Here is a 10,514-nt window from a genome sequence, read left to right as displayed (position 1 = left end):
GGTGTGGTAATTACAGCCAATCAAAATAAAAACATTATACAAGAATGTAATGAAGACTTATCATAGGAAACAGCAAAAAATCTTATTACATAGGAAGAGAAAAATGTCTCTCAAGATGCTCTCTTGTCAGAATGGTACTAATGAGAAAATAGGTCTCTGATGGCGAAATGATTAGTGAAGCTGCATACAAGAAATGTTAAGGGAACAGATACTGAGAATGTGTAGCAGAGCAAGAGAAGCAGTGCTTGTGGGTGCCGCAGAGACTCCAGGGTGGTAGATCTGTCAGCATCCACAGATGCATTTGCAGTGTTTCTCTGTAGTTGTGTAGTGAATTCACAGTTTAAAACTAACACAGAGATGAAGTAAGATGACATAATGACAACCATGTTATGAGCTGCAGCTGAAAAACCCCTTTATTGGAGGTTTCCTTTCTTTGCTGATGTCAGAATTGCCCTTCATATAACTGTGGAGTACCAAAAGCTCTGTAGTCACTCTGCTTTCCTTTTTTATGAATGTTATATAAAACCTTCAGGAATGTATGATGCAGGTATCAGTAATTTATAATTAAATAGTAGCTCTTTCCTTACATCTGCTCCATTTAAATAATTCTGAACATAATCTAAGTCTTAAATCTTTGAGGGAGAAATACAGGTTTTTCAGTACCATCTTTCTTTTGAATTTTCAAGGGCAGTCCTTAAAAGGACAAGGCATATTTCTTCACAGAGCATTGAGAGATAATCTTCACTTGTTTTGTTGAAGAAACAGTGAAGAGCAGCCTGATCTGTCTAAAGAAGTCCTTGTGATATTCTTAGGTAGAATGTGAGAGTTTCTACCTGTTTCCAAATATCTTAATGTCTTGAGTATCTTTTCTCCAGAATTATTCAGGTGGGATTATTTAAGTCTGTTTGTGTCATATGTGGACACAACTGTATTATCTTCATAAGTTCTTTGGAGATGGACTAACAGGTTATATACCAGAAGTGCTTTAAATGACCATTGATTTTTACACAGCCTGTGGCCACTGCTACATCTATCTGCTTCTGCAGTGCTACAGGTGTACTGGAATTTAGTACCTTAGTACACTGTTGAAAAGAGTGCTCTATAGATGCTGGGGCAATTTTACTGTCAACTTGAAACTCTCCCACCTGAAAAGAGATCAGTTGGGCATCCCAAGTTTAATTTCTGGGTGGTGTGTGTCAAGATTCTTGTGTAAGCAATGCCACCTTGATATACCCAGGGAAAATGTTATATCAGCTACAATGCGTGTGCGTCCTTTAGTGTAAAACAAATCTATTGGCATTTCGTTCCAGTCTGTCAGCTGCTTTGTTAATGGATTTGGTCATAAGTTTTTTTTTTCCTGTTTTTGAAGCAACTTTCTGTTTGAACATATATTTGCCGTTTAGACTTCGTTGTCATGTAATTGCATTCACATTGTTCCTTGATTTTAGGGAAGATGATGTAAAATGTTGCGACTACAGTGTTGGATACGTGGATTTAAGATGTTTAGAGTTTTACCTGTTTGGACTTGATTTAGATGTTAGAGTTGATTCCTTTGCACCTTTTGGCAGCACTGAGTAACTGTGGTAAATTTAATTTTGTTGTTTGTTCTTCCTTTGCTTAAGCCAACTGGCAGAAGCTGGGTTTTCAGCCAGGGCAAGGTCACTGTAGTCTTTAACACCTCTGAAGCCTTTTCTTTTGCTAGTAGTTGCATAATTAGAGAAGTAGCGTTAGTTTTTGCTCCTGCAAGTGCCCCATAAATGCTAAAAATATACACGCTGAGGTTCAAGTGATCACTGCTTAGCTGATGTGCAGCTTCCTAACTTGTTCACAGTCAGACTCTGGTCAAGTTCTAGCTGTGTGAAAGATGTATCTGCTGCTATTGATAGAGAATTTGCTGAGTACCAACGCCAGGAGAGATGTCAGTAATTATGAATTACTTAACATAGCTTGTTATATTGTTCCCTAGAAATGTACATTATTAAAATAAAGAAATCTCTCAGGGCAGTTGGTTAGATGGAGGGACTTTAATAAAAAAATTCCAAAGGGAGTTGTCATCCTCACAAATCTTTTGGTAGCAGAAGCATCTTGGCATATGGATAAGGGAAGTAACACCTTCAGTTTATATGAATTCTGATATGTTCTACATATTACATCTGTTTCTGAATTCACATTTTTTTCAAAATGAGACAAGTTTGTAAAAAGCATTCAAACTTGCATGCAATAACTTGTACTTTTTCCTCAGTATTTTTAAATCCTTGTAGACCAATGCATTGTACATGGCAGAGGATTTCAAAGAACTGCTCTGTGAAAAGTTTCACCATTGAAGGATGTTGTTTCAACTGACCTCAGAAGTAGGACCATGACTATTTGCCAATGATATAGATTGATTAGTGGAAGTCTGCTGAAGTTTAAGAATACTTTGAGGACTTTGTTAGTGTCTAGTCATCTTCAGTAACCACATATCTTTGCATGTGCTTTTACTCAAATTACATCAGATCAATACAAACCTGTTTGGGTTTTTTTCCCCACTGCATTTTTTCTTCTATAACCATTTCCATGTACCAACCACGTATTTCCTCTTAATCTGGGGAGCTGCTCCTTCCTTTTTTCTTCTTTCCCTTATCTGCATTTGGAAAGGTGTTTCAGGGCTCTAGGAGTGAAAGGTCACTGAATAACACTATTGCTATCGATTCACCTTCTCTTGTCCAGTGAAGACATGCAGCTGTTTACTGTGAGGCTTGCTTTTTGTTCTGATGCTCTTGTTTTCTCTCGCATTGAGACTTGGCCATTTTACTGAAGGTATTTTTGGTCTTTTTGTCGCCAAAATAACTTATTTCCCTCCTTTTACCAGGGCCCTGGTAGGTGATATGAAAGGTTCAGTGTAGGGTCACACTTAGAGTATTATTTGGTCTCTGCAGATCCCTAGCCTGAGAATAAAAATAACCTTTTGTTGGAATTGCATTGACACCACTCCAATTCAAATGCAAGATTCTGACCATGCATGCTTATGTACCATGGTATTTTCTTATACTTCTCAGAATGATGTCCTCAATATGTCCTTGTCATTTGAGGATAACACTCTTGGATCATTTCCATGACTCTTGGTGGCTTGCATGCTATTGCAAAATGCCTTGTGTTGTATCTCCTATGCTCTGTATCTTTTCCTGGATATTTTTTCCATTGTAGCCTGGTATTTTGCCATATCTTTCCTCCTCTTAAAATGTTCCCACTCCAATTATGTGCTGTTTTGCTTGTGGTTTTTTGGGGTTTTTTGTTGTTGTTGGGTTTTGTTTTTTTTTTTCCTGGTGAATTTAGTCTCTTAATTCTTTTACTTACACATTTTTGTTTTCTGTATGCTGCTGACCTGCCAGGACACAATTTTGTAGCACACTGAGGGCCATCTCAGCTGCTGCCAAGGGCATTTCTTTCCTGACTGGCAACATTTTTCACAGGAATGATGGCTGTTTTACCCTCACCAGAAACCAAGGAACTAAAACAAATTAAAAATAACATTATAAAAAGAAGAACAGCTTTCTGGTGGCACAGCAACCTGTGCTAGCTCATGATGGGATCAGCTTGCAGTTTGTGACAGTCCAAAGAAAAGGGGGAGGGGGTGTAATGTGCAACTGCAGTGAGGAGGTCAGGCTGCTGTTAGCCCTTCCGTAGATTGGCTTAGCTAATTAGTGATGGTGGGCCTCCCTTCTCCTAACTTCACATAACTACAAGGTTAAGCTGGTCACACTGGGCAATGGAATAGATACCTCTAGAGTCAATTATCTCTCCTGTTTTAGAATGAAATGAATCCACATGCCAAAGTGCCTTTCTCTGACTTGATTATGCAGAGAACTCGGGGTGATGTTCTCAGACTGAGCACCTAAGCCAAAATATTTTAATCCCACCCAAGGTCTGCTTATAACTTTTGATAGCTTGAGATCCGGATCTAAGCAATGTTGCCCTGATAAATAGGCCTAATGCCAGCTGTGCTCTCTTGTGCTTCATTTCTTGATGTGTCATACTTGGAGCATCGAGAAGGGCTGGACAGCTGTCAAGTGACTTCCCTTTATTCTTAGAACCTCCTTTAAATGTGACTTGCATATCTAGTGTCTGAGAAAATGGGGGCAAAAACTGTTTTTGCTCTGTTTTTGTTCTCCTCAGTAAGGAGTAGGATGCTGGGGCAGCTGAAAGCCAATCTTTCTCCTATCCACTTGCACTCTGAGATGGTTCCATTTCTCCCTCTGTCCTTTCACTGTCATTCTCCCCTGGTCAGGTCTCTTGGTTTTTCATTTTTGCTTTGTGTTGCTAGTAGTCATAGAATCGTAGAATGGTTAAAGTTGGATGGGACCTTAAAGATCATTAGGTTCCAACCTCCTTGCTATGAGCAGGGACACCTCACACTAGACCAGGCTTCACAAAGCCTCACTCAGCCTGGCCTTAAACACATCCAGGGAAGGGGCTTCCACAATCTCCCTAGGCAACCTATTCCAGTGGCTTACTACCCTCATGGTGAACAATTTCTTCCTGATGTCTAACCTAAATCTACCCTCTTTCAGTTTGAAACCATTACTCCTTGTCCTGCCTCTGCCCTCTGTGGTGAAAGCCCCCCCCTCAGCTTTCTTGTAATCTACATTCTGTCTCTTCTATTGTCTTTCCTCTTCATCTAGCCTTGTACGGTGCTTTGCTTAGATTTTTGTCTTCTGTTTGGGAATTCCTGACCTGTCTGTGTGTTTATACGCAAGTTAGAAACAGAAAGCAAGGAAGGGAAAACACTAATTTTGCCCCTTTTTAGTTTAGTGTTCTATCATTAGGCTTGAGCTGGCTTCTTCACCGCTTTCTTTCCATCATCTAACGAGGCATGTCTGAGTGCGATCTAATGTCACCTACTGTGTTCATCCAATGGGAGCAATGGCTTTCCTGGGGAACTGGAGTTGTGGGTTCAAATCCTTTTAAGTTAAGGATGTTCCATAGCTAGTACTTCTCACCTGTCAGAGCAATACTTGAGCAGCATTTCTGTTGTGCTGAAGGCATACACCACTGCTCATGTGTGGAGCGGTTGGATGGGCCTTGATAGACCTTTCTGCCTCATCTCTGCACCTTTGAGAGCATAGCTGTGGAACTGGGACCATCCAGTGTTAGAAACCATAAGTTGGTTAAATGGGCATTAAGCAATTAAATATTGCATAAACATCTCAGCTTCTGCAGCCAGTGTTAAGCCTCTGATGTGGAGGGTTAAAAAGTGGTGCCCTAAAGCTTCAGAAATAAGATGACAAATGCATATGTAAATAATACATATTTAGTCATGTAAAGAAAAATACCTGTGTCATTCTTCACTGATTCTTGGTGAATCCTTGGTGGTTTAGATCTATTGATAAGTGTGTGGGAATAGTATTAGGCTCTTATGAGGATGCTTTATAGGAGCAGGGCTGAACAGAGACAATTTAGATACAGGTTGTAGAAAAACTGACAGCTATATTTGGACCCTGTTGTTTGTTTGTTTTGAAGTTCTTGAAATTTGATCTCATGTATATTAAGGATGTCACCCAAAATTACAAGCTATTTTTGTAAATCACAGCTGCAAACAAGTCTGTAGCAGAGATCTTGTCATCTTAAAACATTGTAGGAGAAGTTTTGTTTAGCATTTCTGGTTATATTTGACAGATACACAGAAAAAGAAAAAAATTCTACTCGAGTGTTACTCTCTACCATCTAAAAAACACACAGATGTTATGAGAGACTTAGGGCAAGAAATAATATCTCTAGTTATAGATTTTAAAAACATACTTGCCCCCTTCTGGCACTATTTTCACCTCACCCTTGCTGAAGCCCTGATTTTATATTTTCAGTCCAGATGACAATAAGTCTGACAAACTCGTTGAATTCAGCAGAACTACATCAGGAAGAAACTTTTCTCAATTTTTAAAAACATTCTTCTTGATGAGAAGTGAGGCTGCTGTTCCTGTGTATGACAAGGGCACCCGTGTTTTGCAGACAAAAATAATAGTCTCTCACACCTCACAAACATCCTCTGAGGAAGTAGCTCTATTGAGCCAGAATTAAGTGCACTTTGGGGAGTAACCAATGACTTCCTATCAGTTAGGCTTTTAGGTATCAGTCTAGGCTCACTCTTTTGTCCTTTGCAGCAAACCTCTCTGTTCTTCAGCATCATCAGGACCTGAAATGTGTTATGTCTCTGCTTTATGCTACTCCATGCTCCATAGATTTCATACAAACTTCTTAGCTGCAGCAGTTATGGTTCTAATTTTTACAATTCTATGGTATTAACATTTAAGGATTTTTTTTTTTGATCTTTCAAGCCCATTGCTTTAACCTTTAAAGCAACATGTAGCATTTCACTTCAGGGTTTTGCAATGTTATGAAAATGATCACCCATTGTTTAAGCAGCTTTATAATTGATTCTGATTTTTATATTCCAGCTAAATGGTCTGATTACCAAAGGTAATGCATGGAGGAGCTAGGAGGAGAAATGAGAGAGTGCCTAGATAAAATAAAAGCATAGCTACATGAAACATCTGTAGGTTAGGAAGGCTGTAATGGAGAAAGAAGGGGTCAGTGACACAGGTTACATCTCCAGAGTGAAAGACATCTTCTCCAGGGAATGATCCATAGCCCTTGAGCCAAGGGGTGAAAAGCAGCAGCATGCACAGTGCTGGAGGCTTGTCCCTTCTCCCTCCCCCCAAAATGAATCCCTGGATCTGCACTGGTGTTACCCTTGTAGCCTGGGGACATAATTACTTTTTTTTTTCTTTTATCTGTTTGAAATGCTATGAGGTCTGTGTGACAGCCTGACAGCCTGGCATTTCGCTGCCATGAGTTTATGGGCATGTGTTGCATCCGTTAGGATGCAGCTTAGGGCTTGCTGGAGCATTTAAGGATACACAGGCTGCCAGATAGTTCTGGGAGGTGTCAGAATGTGGACAGTGAAGGCTTGGAAAGTCAAGGGAGTGAAAACTTGAAAGCTGCCAATGTGTTTGTAGTGCTGACTCAAGCCTGCTTGGGAAAATCACCCACCCAGTGTGGCTATGGCTCTGCATGCTTGGGTGCCTGTGTGTATGAGGAGCATACTCTGTTCAGAACATAGATAATTAAGCTCAGGTCCTGAGAATCAAGTATAGTTTTAAAACAATAATACAAAAATCATAAGAGTGGAAAAACCTCAGTAATAGGGGAATGAAAAGAGCTCAAAGAGGAATCCCATAGGATTATACAGAGGATTATAGCTACTCCATAGCTGTTAGCTGGCTGAGCACTACTGCCAGCAAGCATAATTTTCCTTCTGCATTTCTCAGCCATTTGGATTCAACTAGGCAGATCATCTGTGTTGTTGCTTCTAGGTCCAAAATATTAGTATGTGGAGCAGCCGCTGGCAGATACGTGGTCTTCATGTGCGAGATGTTTGCTGGCTGAAGTGATCTCTAAGCTTTCCATTCACAGCTTGGAGATGGGAGGGTGGGGTAATGGTGGAGCTCAAGGAGTGTGGGATGCCAGCTGGCCTGGCTGATCCTGCAGCAGTTTTGAGCAAACCTCTGGTGTCCTGGTAAGTCTCTGACCTCTCAAGGATTTGTCACTTAAAGCCTGGCTTAATAAAACTCTTCTCTCTTGGCAACTGAGACATATTCCTTAAAGTTGACAGGTCTCAAAAGTTGTTTTGAAATGATCATATTGGTTGCATTGGTATATTTCTGTTCCTAATGGGAATAGGGGTATCTATTTATTTATTTATTAAAGGAAAGACCATGTAAATGCTGTCTTTTCCTTCTCTAATTTTTTTCAAAGCTTTCAGCTTATGCTGATTTCATGGCCATCATTACAATTTCTGCAAATTTGACTCCTGACCTGTGTAGACAGTGAGAAAATATTTATACTTTTACAAGTGTTGAACATCTCCAGATTTCTTTTGGGTATTGATTTTGCCAACAGACAGGATACGCCAAATACCAGGGCTAAGATCATGTTTGAAAAAAAATGCTGCTGCCTTTTTCTGAGGACCAATTTCAGTGGTATTTAGTGTTCTAAGTGCCTTTACTAACCTGGGTTTGAAAGGACTTGAAAGTAGGTTGGAAAGGCAAAGAATTTTCCAGGATTTTAAAATTTTAAAAAGCTACTGCTGAAGCACATAGTTGGAGATCAAACTCTTATTTCAATCGTATATGGCATTTAGTTGCAGAAGGGAAGGTTTCTTTTTAAAGCAGGAAAAGGTGGAGAAAGTGATATCTGAAGTGCTTTTGGTTTGATTTCTACTACTAATGTATCCTTTTACTGCAGCTGCAGACTCTATAAAGTATTTAATCTGCAACCTCTTCAGCGATTTCCTCTGTTAGTGGCTCTTCTCAGACCAAGGTAATTTCCCCAGTATTCATGTGGGTCCAGGTGTTGTGACCTAATTGACACTAAGAGACTGTTTTCTAGAATGAGTCCCTTTTCTCTGCAAGTCAAGCTATCATGAAATAGGGTGAGCTCCCTGCTTTCCTGCTGCTTGATGCTGGTCTCATTTCTGAGGTGTGTAGGAGTTTGCAAAGCAGATGAATATTTAACATACCTGGAGGCTTTGATCTTACAGTTGTATTCTGTATACATCTAACACCTCTTAAAGTGCAACCAGAAAAGGTAATGCTGCCTTTTTAGCCATTAATGCAGAGACTGGAGCATCTTCCTAATTTTAATTCCTTCTTCTGTCTCAGGCCATTTCTTCAGTCTTTTCTGACTGATCTGTGAAGAATCTTTTATCACCAGGCTGGTGGATGCTCATGCTGAAAATGCTTAATTTCCAGACTTTCATCTGAGTATCTGAACCACTTGGTTTGAAAGCTTCTTTGATCTTCTGGATCTCAAAGTGCCCCACCTACAAAGAAAAGCACAACACCTTCTCTAGGGTGTCCTGCAGGCTGGTGGCCAGGTGCTCTCCTGGGCTGTAGGATGGGAGCTGCAGGCAGGCAGGACCCATGTCCTCTGTTTGCTCAGCCTGTGGAGTACGAGTGTGGCTATCATCCAGAATGGTACCACTCACTGTACCTCAAAAGTGATACTTTTGAGGGTTAAACACCTACATTCAAGTATCTGGAAGAGACTTCCAAGTAGGAATCTCCACCACACCCTCCTGGCTGGCCGAGGCAATGACAACCACCTGCTTTCCCATGTAGACAGCATGAATCCCTAACTTGGCATAGTAAAGCCTAACTATTCAAATGCCAAATCTGGCCCTACAAGCCTTGGAAGGGAAGCTCTGGAGAAACGCCCTTCTTCTCCACCTTTCCTTTTGGCTAGTTTTTGCTGCTCTTTCTTCTGCTTGCTGACTGTTATGAATCACAGACTTGGCAAAAGGAGCCAGGACCATCCACTGTTGGTACTGTGAGATCCTCTAGATCCTGAGGTACACCAAGATGCAGTGCCTTGTATCTCTGGGTTAGGAATCTCCTACTGGGGAGGTGTGGCCAGATTCAGGCTTAATCTATGGAGAGTAATTTGGTGTACAGATGAGAATATGAAGGCAAAAAGTGCTATCACAGAGCTCTGATACTTCAAAACTGTATCATGACTGTGATCCAGTAGTTTGTATGACCTCAGAAAATAGCTATAGAGTGGCCAGTGGCCTGACTGGCTTCTAGCAATCAGGACTGGCTCTGTGCATAGGTGAAGGTGGCAGCAGCCCGAGAAAGCAGAGGACAGTAGCATGAGCAAATGTTTTGCTGTTGGTTTTGCCTGTCAAAGCCCTGGGGAGCAGGGCTGGTTGCTGCTTCTCTATGGCAATAGAAGTTTTACATACAAATTTTCATTGCTCTCCCCTCCCTCCTCCATTCCCCCCTTCCCAGCTATTGCCATTCTCTAGAGTCACCTTTGTGTCATCTTGCTCTCCATTGGAAGAAAAGTTGGGAAACAGATTTGAGAAAAAAGGGGCTCAGAGCATACTGCCTCAAACCTGGGGGACTGGTGAGAACTGGAGAGTGTTCTATGGAGCACAGCTCCCCTGCAGTGTAGATGGTGTATCAAGGGTGTTGTGAAGCAAAGCAGTCTTCCCTGTAGCTCCCTACATGAGAAAGGGAGACAAAATCTGCTCCCATCTGATCCCCCTGCTGCAGTCTATTAATTTTATCTCCTAGAAGGATATCCTAGAGGATAATGGAAGCATATACTAGACAGCAATTCAGGGGGATAATTTATTCCTCCAACTCCAAAGTCATCTACTTAATCTTACTGCTAAGACAGTTACTAAACATATCAGATGATGGAATTTTAAATTAGAGCAAGGCTTTTAAAACCTATGTACTGGTTTAGGCAAAACTGAATTTTGTTGCACACAGAGGTCAGTCTGCCCATCTTGTTCCATTGTTTATATTTTGGAATTTGCTTCACCAGCCCATTGTCACCCTGAAGCTTATTATTCTGTCCCTGCTGAAGCACACTTAATCCTTCAGGCTATCAGCAATATAATAGATCCACACTCCTAGACCCCTAGCATGCTGAGAGACACAGACCTATGTACTGGCCCCACTTGGCTAATT

Source organism: Chaetura pelagica, unplaced genomic scaffold (assembly GCF_000747805.2).
Source record: "Chaetura pelagica isolate M959 unplaced genomic scaffold, ChaPel_1.0 scaffold90, whole genome shotgun sequence".
Lineage (NCBI taxonomy): Eukaryota > Metazoa > Chordata > Aves > Apodiformes > Apodidae > Chaetura > Chaetura pelagica.
Note: the sequence above shows the minus strand (reverse complement) of the source record.